Source organism: Calypte anna, chromosome 2 (assembly GCF_003957555.1).
Source record: "Calypte anna isolate BGI_N300 chromosome 2, bCalAnn1_v1.p, whole genome shotgun sequence".
Taxonomy (NCBI): Eukaryota; Metazoa; Chordata; class Aves; order Apodiformes; family Trochilidae; genus Calypte; species Calypte anna.
The window spans coordinates 130279526-130290564 of record NC_044245.1 but is presented as its reverse complement, the minus strand read 5'-3'; the positions used below and the strand labels follow the sequence as shown (position 1 = coordinate 130290564).

Here is an 11039-nt window from a genome sequence, read left to right as displayed (position 1 = left end):
TGCGAGAGGACAGAGGAGAGGGATTCAGAGGTGGCCCAGAAGTGGAGGTCAGGAGCAGCGACCAGGCTGAGCGACGGGGCAGCAGCTAAGACAGGACTGCAGAGGGAATCCCGTGGAAGACGCTGTGAAGGTCAGCAGTGAAAGGGAAGGGAGAAGCGGAACAATGGGGCGGTTCGGGGGAGCGGCCCGGCGGGCTGGGAGGCAGCGCGGGGCTGGGGCTGCCGAGCGCCCAGGGAACGGGGGCTGAGTGCAGTTACGCGGGGCGGGCAGGGTTGTGCCACGGGAGAAAAGCTGGGGGCTTCTGGGCAAATCCCGAGACGGGTTCGATTTCAGCTGGCAAGGAGAGGGTGAGAAGAAGAAACGTCTGTATTTTATAGCATTGGGATCTAGTGCTTTGCCATCTCTGCGATTAAATCCGCATTCAGCGACATAAGCCTATTGAGGCGCCTCGGCAGCTCATTCTTCGCCCGGCACTTTTACATTTTCCTGCTTTTGAAGTCCACAGAACAGTCAATAATTACTCCGTGTTGCTGGCGCTGCTCTTGGCAGCGCTGCGGAGCCCCCGCTCACCGGCCCAGCGACCTCACCGGCACCGGGGAGAGGACACCGCCCCTACCCTGCCGGTGCCGAGCACCCCTGCGCCCAAGAGTGACCGAGAGCGGGGGAGGAGGGACGCGCTCCCGGTGCCCATCGCCCCTGCGGGCAGGGGGCGCGGCGGGTCGGGCGGCATCGCCCTGCAGGCAGCGCGACGCGGGACACCCGTGGGTCCGCCCCGCCCCAACGGCCGCCGGGGGAGGGCGAGGGGCGGCACCACCGTGCGCGTGAGCTCAGCGCGTCGCGGAACCCAAACCGCTCGGGCGCCGCCTTCCCTCGGCGGGCAGAGCCGGCCCTGGCCCCGGCCCCGCGCCGCCGGGCTCAGCCCGCCCCGCCCGCGGCAGCGCCGCCCCCTCCGTTCCTCACACACGCACGCACGGACACACACACACACACATACGTACATGCACACATACGTACATGCAGACATACACACACACACATATAAACGAGACGCTTCCTGCGTGGGGCCGGGCCCGGGCGAACGGAACGGCGCCGCTTCCTCCCGCCGACTCGCAGGTACCATGGGTGGGCCCGCGGCGGGGCAGGGGGTGCAGAGGAGCCCGGTGGTGACACGGAGCGTCCCCCTCCTCGGGTCTCCCCCGGCGGCCGGCAGCCGCCGCCCTGAGCGTGGTGGAGGCTGAGGGGTGGAGCAGAACCTTCGAGCTGGAGCTTTTGACCCCCGGCCGCCTCTGGGCGGGGGCCCCAGCCCGGGTGGGAAAGGGCCCGGGTGAGCCCGCGCTGCGGCTGAGGGAACCGCGACCCGGGGGTGTCCCGGGGGCCGGGGGGAAGTCGGCGGTGTCTGCTTCTGCTCCTCACATTGCTGGAGGGTGAAGTCATAGTGCCCATTGTCTCCCCTCAGCTTTCCCACACCCCCCACCCCCTGGTGGAGCGAGGGGCCCGTCCTGCCCCGAGCCGTGGCGGAGGAGGGGGAACACGGCCAGGCCGGGCCGGGCCGCCCCCCGCCCGAGGGGCTGTGATAACGGGGAAGCCGCCGGGTGGGTTTCGCTTGGCCTCGGCATGGGGGGCGGGGGTGTGCAGGGAGGAGCTGCCGCCCTTCTCCCGCCTGGGTGGGCCGCGGCGGGCCCCTCGGCGGGTGCCTTGCTCCCGCCACCCGGCAGCGGCATCGGGCCGCTGGCGGGGCCCTGGGAACTCTTGTACTTGCAGGGCACGGGGAGAGCAGTGCACGTAACTCCGGGTCTGCAGAGCAGTCCGGGGGACATCGTTCGCACGCTCCCCCTCCCGCCCCGGGAGTTTCTCTTTTACCTCGCTGTGCTCTGTCGCCCACCCCGGATCCGGGAAAGCGGAGGAGTTGTGGGGGTTCGAGCGAGTGTAAAGGCGGTGGTGGAGAAGCAGCGATGATAGCCAGCGTTTAGCCGAGTGTTTTGCTTGCACGGGTCCTTCTGCAGAGCTGGGAGTTTTCCACTTGGCAGTGTGCTGCACACACAGCAACTATTGCAGGCGCATCTTGGAAGGATAGGGAAAACCGAGTAACGAGCGACCTGAAAGCCAGCGGACATGTAAGCGAGCTGAAGAGGTGATGGTTGGCTGGGGAGGTGTCCTCCTGCCTTTCCCCTCCTGCTCTAGTTCTGACAGGAAGAAATGGGGCTTTGCCAACGGGATAATAGTGGAGTAGAGTTATGGGTATATGCCAAAGGGACGGTAGTAGAATGCAGTTGTTGCTGAGTACAGAAATCAAAATTTGAAGCTTTCATGCCCTTGTGGTCTCTTATTGGAAGCATATCTGTGTTTCCCTGTGAGGAGCAAAACAAATCTTGTTTCTGTTGAAGTACTGTAGTTGGCACTGATCAGTGCTTTATCTCAATTGGCATCAAGGACAGCTTTTTTTAAAAAAAGCACAGGATTTAATTCTGTAGACAAAAGTAACAATACATTAATTTTTAAAATTTCAATTTGTCCTTCAAAGTTTTTTGTGTGTGTGTGTGTGTGGTGGTTGTTTATTTTTTGTTTTTTTTTGTCATCCAGAGAAGCATATTTCTGTATTTGAAGAAATGTCTTTAGTTCGTTGGAAAATAAGGGTTTCAGTTTAGTATACAAGTCAAACTGAAGTATAAATTCTGGATTGCCCAGCTAACATAATTCTATTGCATGCTTAGAAGTGATGCTGTGTAAGGTTACTTAGAAGTTTCCAAAATCTTACCATTATTTACCTGTAAACATTTAAATGCTTGTACTTAAAGCTTTCAGAAAGCTGAGAAAACACCTAATAAAAATTACATGTGAAGCAGGCCTATTTTCTCTAGAAAATGAAAGTGGGGTTTTTTTATACTTTTTTTTTTTTTTTTTTGAGAGCAGCATTATTGACATTATGCAAATTTGGTAAAAGGCTTACTTATGTGTAATTCTGTATGCATATTTCTTGAAGAATACCAGTTTTAATAGTGCTTTATAAAATTCAGTATTTACAGCGTGCTGAATTCTGGCTGTTATGTTTATGTTGTCAGATTTTTTTTGAGAATGTCAGATTATAATTTCTAAAAGAGTTGAAATGTGTATGTGTTTTTTTCCTCTCCCCTTCCCCTTTAAGGTAAGAGACAAATTACACATTTCTTATAAGGGTGATCATCAAATTTAGATTAATTATGCTAGCTGAGGCTCAGGAGGAAGGAAGGTATTTGACAGATGTATTTGTTTACCTTCATAGCATGTACAAAGCCTGGTCTCTCCATTAGTAATGAATCACTAAAGCTCTCTTATCTATGGAATTCCCGGTTAGCATTAATACATGCGTTGGGAAAACTTCTTTTATGTGAGTATAACCTGTGAAATAACACAAGCTCTCAAATTTTTATTTGAGTCTTTTGTGATGGAAAGTGGGTATACTTTTTTTTATTCTAGTATTAATTAACAGTATTTACCTACTATACCCCATGACAAAACCTGCAGTCTGAATTTGTTCACTGATGAATGATTCTTCCTAACCAGTCCACTTTGGTGTTTTTATGTTTGCTTGGGCATTTTTGATCCTTACTTAGTCTTGATTCAACTATTCCTTACAAAGATTCTCTCCCACTCCCCCCTCCTTTCCAGGGGAACAAAGTAGGATGCCTAAATTTTGTCACAGGAGGTCTGAATCATGATTTGGAAGCACTAAGAAAGGTCTTTGAAGTACAACTGCCTTGTTTAGCACTGCTCTCCACTGATGGTCTTTAACAAGGCTTGTGGTCTCTGTTATGGGGTCAGTTTACTCTGGCCCATGGTCAGACATCCGTAATTAGTTCTGTGATTTATTTATTTTTTTCTTGGTTTTTTTTTCCCCTGAATTGTACATAAACACTACATGCCAACCTTGTGGAATAAATTTTAATACCTGACTAGAATGGCTTGATGGATACATGTTTCAGGCACTACTCAGTGATTTAAGCTTTGTAGCTGAGTTGCGAGTCAGTCTGATTCTTTCTTAATGTCAGGGAAGGCTCTTTGAAGGGCTAATAAAATTTATTGTAGCACTGGCTTATCCCTAAATAAGTTGATTTCAGGTTTTCCTCTTTCTGCATTTGTCTTAGCTCTATGTTTCCCCTGCCCCTTATGTATTAATTGATGGAAGATGTGTAGCTGTGTGACTTGGTGTATGTAACACAGCTTCAAGATACTGAGAGTGCTGTTGGGTTTTGTGTTCCGAAAAGCATCTAAATTGAATCTGGAGGTAGACTTCCACCAAGAAGGTAAAAAGTTGAGTGTTAGAGAATTGATTGGTTTCAGTAGTGTTGTGTTGTACAATTTTTATTTATTTCTCATTCTGTAGAAGTTTAGAAGTAGAAGTTTTATCCTTGGTTTAGTCTAACCTTAGTAAATTTCTAGTAGTTTGGCTTTTATATCTTCAGTGAAATAATTTTAAGGAGAAACTGAAACCCTTTTGTGCCATATATAGATTAGATTTCAGCTATTGTGTGTTTTGTATTAACTGAGAAAGATACAAGTCCAAATAAACAGCTGTGATTTTGCGCTAAAGAGGAGAATCCAGAGGAGAATTTCAGATTTCCCTCTTAAGTATTTACGTGAAGGTTACTTCAAAAGATTTCCTCAGACACTTCTAAAAAAATTATTTCTTAGTACTTTGTGATAAATTATTATATAAGTAGGTATTTGGTTTACCGCTGTTATTTATGGATTGGAAGATTTCTTCCAAAATTCTGTAAGCTAATATTCACCTGATTTTCCCAGATTTCTTTGTAAGGTTATTTTATAGTTGATGAGAAGAGATTTTGTGGGAGAGATTTTACTCATCTTAAGTGTAAGTCAGCCTACTTGTCTTTCTTCTGTGAAGAGTGTTGTTCCATTTTGGGCAATTCTCAGGCACTGTGGAGCTGCTTTACCTTGGTTTTTATTTCTGGTCCTTCTCTGGCATGGGTTGTTAGTTTTTTCATTAGTGGAAATACTGACCCAAGGATCCAAATCAAAGCAATGGGTATCTATAGAGAACATCTATAAACGTTATTTGGGACTAGAATATTACAGGCCTCTACTAGGAGTTTTCTTTCTGTTGTAAGCATGTATTATACCAGCTTTAGAACAGTCTTTAAGGTCTTCAAAGACAGCAGAAAGAAGGAAGAAGAGCCCAGTAGTTGGGCTGTGAGATGCCATTTGTGATCCCATCCCTTAGGTCTTTCCTCATTAAGGCAAGTAAGGATGGCCTCAACTGTCTGCTTTGCTTCACTTTCATGGAAGTCTTGGCATACTTCTAAAAATTTATTCTATCTTGAGAAATAAGAAAGAGTGCTTCCATTTTAGATTACTTTTTGTTTGCAATGGAAAGTTTACTGTGGACTTTCTCACTCTTAAACTGTGGCTTATAGTCATTCACCTTCTGGATGACCATTACCATATTGTTTGAGAGGTAGCCAGAAAACTGCAACATTTACAAGATGAGAATAGTTGTAGATTTACTTTGTTTTTTTAACAGAAGGACAAGTTTCCAGCAGGTTCACTTCATGTCTGTAAATACTGCACCAGTCTAGAAAGCTGGTATGAGTGTCACTTTAACCTAAAGCAACATAGCAAGGAGACCTGACAAACTGAGCTTAAATAAAAAAATACATATACACAGGTGTTTCCTCAGACACTAAAACTTCCTCTCTTTAGAGGCCAGCATATCCCCTGATGATGTCTTCAGTAAGACATTTGTACGGTGTCTTGGAGAAATAAATGTTTGTATCAATTCAGTTTGGTATAGTCACTTGTTTTTGCTTCCTAAGTAGAGCACAACTTTGTTAATGCAAGTATCCTGTTATTGTTCAGCACAAACTATCATTATGGGACTATGTCAGTTCTGTTTCCATTTATAGTTGAGACAAATTGCTGTTAAACAAACATTTTTCCATAGGTCCTTTAGTTGCTCCCATAAGGCGGATTAGAGCTCTCAGCCTAAATTGGAGCCTCTAGTTGTCCCCTTCAGTTGTTCCATTTAGTGAATGAAGAACTGCCTCAGCAAGAGGGCTAACTCAGGAGAAACTGTCTGCAGTACGAATCATGTTGCTTTGTTTCATCGTGTTTCACTGATGCTGCATATTCTCAATAAATAAAAGTATCCATTTCTCAGTTAATGATCAGGTTTTTCACATTCATCCAAGCCCTGCCAGCCTCATCAAGTTATCTGAAAATGCTTAATCTGTAAGGCAGTTCAGGGTACACTGTTCAAGGCACAGGGTAAGACTTGGGGTGAGACAGATTTACCTAGTGTATATTTTCAATAAATTGTTTGTAGAGTCTGGGAAGTGGTCCTGTACCTCACAGGACCTACTGAACAGCAGAGGTTCACGGTGGAACTGAAGGCTTTAGTTGAGACATAGGGACTTTACAGTGCTAGTGTTTTGGATGTGTTGACATGACAGCACTAGTGTTGCTGCACCTTGTTTTTATTTTTAAATGTCTCTATAAAATAGCCTTGTTAACTGTCAGCTCTTAGGCAAATGAGTCTTTCTTAGCACCATAATGGCTGCAGTCCAGAGAAGACTATTGGTGGTGTCATTCATCAGTTTCCTTTGCTGAAAGTACACAGTGCATGGAACAAACATGTTTCAGTGAAATTGGACGAAGGGAGGGATGCTTGGCAGGTCTTCTGCAGTATTGTCATTGAGAACTCAGTTTCAGGAAGAAACATTTGTAGGTTTTTTAATGAAATAAAAATACTTTTATTCTATGTGACTTAGATAGTTGTTGAGTGCTTTGGTCTTTTTATGATATAAAAATAGATGTTCACCTTGGATTCAGTGCTGCAGCTCTTCCTTGCATCAGGATCTAGTTGTATCTTGACAGTAAATATTTTAGTAAGCATTAACTGAACAGCTGTGTGGAGACTGTATGTGATAAGAAAAGATGCTGACAGAGTGGTTGTTTCAAAATGCTGTTTGGCTTTTCAACTTCGTATCAAAGTGCTTTATGTAGGGAGCATCCAGTTGTCCCACAGACATCTGTTGGTGGAAGGACAGTTGCATGGGAATAAATTGTGGCTGTAGTGAGACCACCCAACTGATAAAGGTAAAGCCTACTGAGAAACTTTTACTTCTGGTCAGCCTTTGGGAAGTATCTTACTTTGGGTCTGCCTCTTGTGTTTTCCTTAATGAGCAATCTAATATGGTGATCAGCAAAAGAAATGTGGCTGTAAGATGAAATGTGTTCAAGGTTAAGTACATAATTTTTAGAATGTGTGCAGGAAAAATAATTTTTATGAGAGACTTTTCCACTGTGTGTCATGGTCAGGTATGAACAAAATAAAGGGTTAAAAATTAAGGATTTTTTTCTGAGTTGAAGATCTTGCTTCAGTTTCATGAGTAGTTACCTTCTCAGTACCAAACTGGAAAGCTGTATTTGACACTTGTTTGACCTCGCATTTTCAGAAAAAAAAAAAATAAAAAAAAAATCAGGCTTTCCTTTATATGATACTGTTAAAAACTGATCACTGATCTTGGGAGACCAGGAACCCTTTTTTAGTCAGAGATGGAGGTATCAAACTTCTAGGTCATTTTTAAGCAAATGCTTATAACCTGTGAAGCCAGGCTGTTGTTTTTCTGCAGTCAGTGTGTCTTGCTTTGAGACAGGATGGAACCAAAACTGTGAGTGTGTCTGTTGGAGACATAGAGAAGAAAACTGCAAAGCTGTTGTGCTTGCTATTTCTCTGAATTTCACAACACCTTGGTTTTAAGCCATCTCCATTTGAACTGAGGGATTTTTGTGTCTAGTGACCAGAAGTATTCTCCTCTATACTTTCCTACCTAACTAGTTACTTCCTCCCATACACTTTCTTTCTTCCCCTGTTCCTGTTAGCTTATGCCTCTGCCTTTGTCCTCACTTTAAGTGGTAGTACACTTTTGTTCAAACTTTTTCTGTGGTGGTGTTTGCTGCAGAAAAGTAGACTTTGCCTTCTGTGACCTGACACCAGGCAGAAATTCAGCCAGGGTAAGAATAGAAGAGAGCCCTGTAAGCTCAGCACAGAAGTCCTGAGTCTTTCCATTATTAACAATTAAAGATGATTCCAAGATGAATTAGGTAATGGATTAACTAACTAGCGAAAAGAGAACCAGGATAAAAAAAGAGAAACATCCTGCCTCCCAGGAATTCAGATTAGGATTACATGCTGCCTGCCTGTCTGGGAAAGGAAGAAAAAGCTCCTCTGTTTTCACTGTTAATTTAGTTAATAGATAAGGTGCATGATGTGCCAGATAAGTTTGCCTTTTGCCGTTGAACTGAAGCTTTGCAAGGAGGTGTTTATTGAAGAATGGGTTAAGAAATAGAAGCATCCTCTTTATTCCTGCCCAGCTGTGTTTCAGATTTTTCTCTAAAACAGTAAGTAGTGAAAATGATTTCTTCCCACCTCCTCCACCCTGCCCTAATCAGCATAATATCATGGCTGGATCTAGACCAAGTGTCATTTGAGTAAAATATGAAGACAGTGATGTGATTTTGGTATCATTGTTGCTTGCCTCTGTTTTGTTTCTGAGATACTGCTGCATTTTTTTTCTTTTAGGGCTACATAATCATACCCTTTTTTAAACCTTAAATGTCATACAATATTATCTTTCTGTTTTAAGGGTTACAGATAATTTCTAAGTCTCAGTTTCAACCTAAATTATCTCCCACAAGCCATGGGGATCTTTGCACTATATGCCTTTTAAAGCCATTATACAGAAAATGGCATATGCACAATTAATGTAAAGCCACATTATGCTGCATTTGTGGGACAGATTCTCCTGAACCTTTTGTAAATTTGCTTCTGTTCATCTCTTGTGGTTAAAGTAAAAATAATAAAGAATTTTTATTTTGATACTGTTGGTGTTCTTCCTGTAATTAATGAGAAGACACCTTCAAGCAGGCAGAAGAATAGTATTATAGTGCTAGAAGTCATTCAGTGAGAGAACAAATTAGAACTGTGAAAGGAGGGAGCTTCCAGTTGGCAGTACTGTGAACAGAAATGCATTTTATAGGACAGCTTCAGTAGATTGATGCTTTTATCTGTAAAAAAGCAATGTAGGTGCTGAAGCTATCTGTAAAATATGGTCCCTCTGAAGTTAGAATTACCTTTTAAGTTCGGCTCTCTGAAATGGGTGCTTTGTTTGTACAGTATTACAGTATACTGAAAATGGTTTTGAAAAATCTGGTAAGGAAGACAGAAACTTGTTCTGGTGATTTTATTTCCTTCAGAAAGGAGGTTGTTAGATTTACCTTCATTATTAAATGACTTGACTGTCAAGTCATCAGAGTAGTTGGGAGTGTGACTTTGAAGAAGTATTGTCTGCCTTGATACTTAGAAAGTGGCTACAAAGAAGATGGAAACTCCTTATTTACAAGCAGGCATATGGATAATACAAGGAGTAATGGGCTTAAGTTGCTTCTGGGGAGATTCCAATTGGACACGAGGCAAATTTTTCACCATGAGGACAGTCAAACATTGGGATAGTTTCCAGGGGAAATGTCCACTTAGGACAGTTTGAAGTCTCAGCTCGACAGGGTGCTGAGGCATCTCATGTAAACCACAGTATTACCTAAAAGAGTTGGACCAGGTGATCCTTGAGGTCTCTTCCAACCTGACATTCTATGATTATGATTCTATGATATATACTTGAAGTAACTTCTCTAATGGGCATTCTGCAAAATGATGAATTTTGTAGGTGAAGGATGGGTCAGGTTTTAATAGCGTGTAGAATTCAAAAATCTCCTTGAAGACAAGGAAGGTGCCTGCATGATGTTGGTAGTTTGACTTTGTTTTGCAGAAACCTGCTTAATTAATAATACACCTGATACTGCACTAGAAATACTAGATTCGGATGGGTATGGCTTCTTCAGCAATTGGATGACTTATTTGCCCTGGCTTTGTGTGAAGGATTGCACGTGTCAATAAGGGAAAATCGACTCTGCCATTGCATGCAGTTTTTTGTCATTTTAAAGTTTCACGTCAAACTCTCAAATGTCAAATGCCAGAATTAAGGTTGAAGAAGCAGCCATAGTTCAAGCCTAATTTGTGTCTACTTTTATTATATTAATTATACAGCTGTGGTTTTTTGATTTCTTCTTCTTCCCTGGAGAAGCGTTCCTTGGAATAAATTTTTCCTGTCTGCTGGGAAGTCTGTTTAGGTTTGGGTGTCAGTAAACCAAGTCTCTAGTGCATTTGTTTCCTTTGAATAAGTTTGGAGCTAGAATACAAATAAAGCAGAAGACTGAAAATATTTTCTTCTTGCCTGTTGAAGGCACTTAGATCCTGGCTATGTAGTAGCAGTGGTATTTCGTGGCTTGGGAGAGGGGAGCTTTGGGGAGTGTGTGTACACAGTTGATACTGTAGGTATCTTTGAACATATAATTTGCTGTGTAACATAGCCTGAAATAAGTTAAGTTATTGGGTATCTCAAATAAAGCACTTGAGGTTGGTAAATAAATACATCCTTAATCATATGCTTTAATATTGTATCTGTTAATAGATGTAAAATCCATGCTTCTTAAGAGGGATGAATATGCTAATTGACTATTTGAGAGAGATTAGTTTTAACATACCAGTGTTCTCCAATGGCCCATGAGAAAATCAATTCTTGCCTTCTGCATAGCATTATATATATAGTATTTTTTAAATTTGTTTTTTAGAGAGGGGGTACGATGACTGAGAACAAAGTAGTAGACCTGGTAAATCTGAACCTTGCAAATATTGTAAGGGGTGAAAGGGATAAAAGCCTTAAAACTTTCATAATTTATTTCAGCACTGATTTCCAAACTCCAAGGCTTAATTCTTTGTACTCGAAGTTGTTTCTAATGTAGTTTGTGTGCTGTTTCCTAGCTGTCAAAAATAATAATTGCAATCGTATCAGCAGGTTTGGAAGCTGACCACTGCTATTTGAGCCAGTGGTATCTAATAATACTGTGCCATGCTTTGTAGGGATCAGCCCTAGGCAGTATGATCCATGTGCTTATGCAGAGGGTTTTGTGCATGTCTCTGGACTGTG

At 43.1% G+C, this 11039-nt stretch overlaps 1 protein-coding gene across 1 annotated transcript in view; it reads left to right on the top strand.

Annotated features, from left to right (window-relative positions):
* The first annotated feature begins 898 nt into the window (after positions 1 to 898).
* RNF19A (ring finger protein 19A, RBR E3 ubiquitin protein ligase) overlaps positions 899 to 11039 on the top strand; it is a 60763-nt gene continuing 50622 nt past the window's right edge. Inside the window, exon 1 of the mRNA XM_030445414.1 lies at positions 899 to 1113. The gene's annotated coding sequence lies outside the window, so the exon portion shown is untranslated. The remainder of the gene's footprint in view (positions 1114 to 11039) is intronic.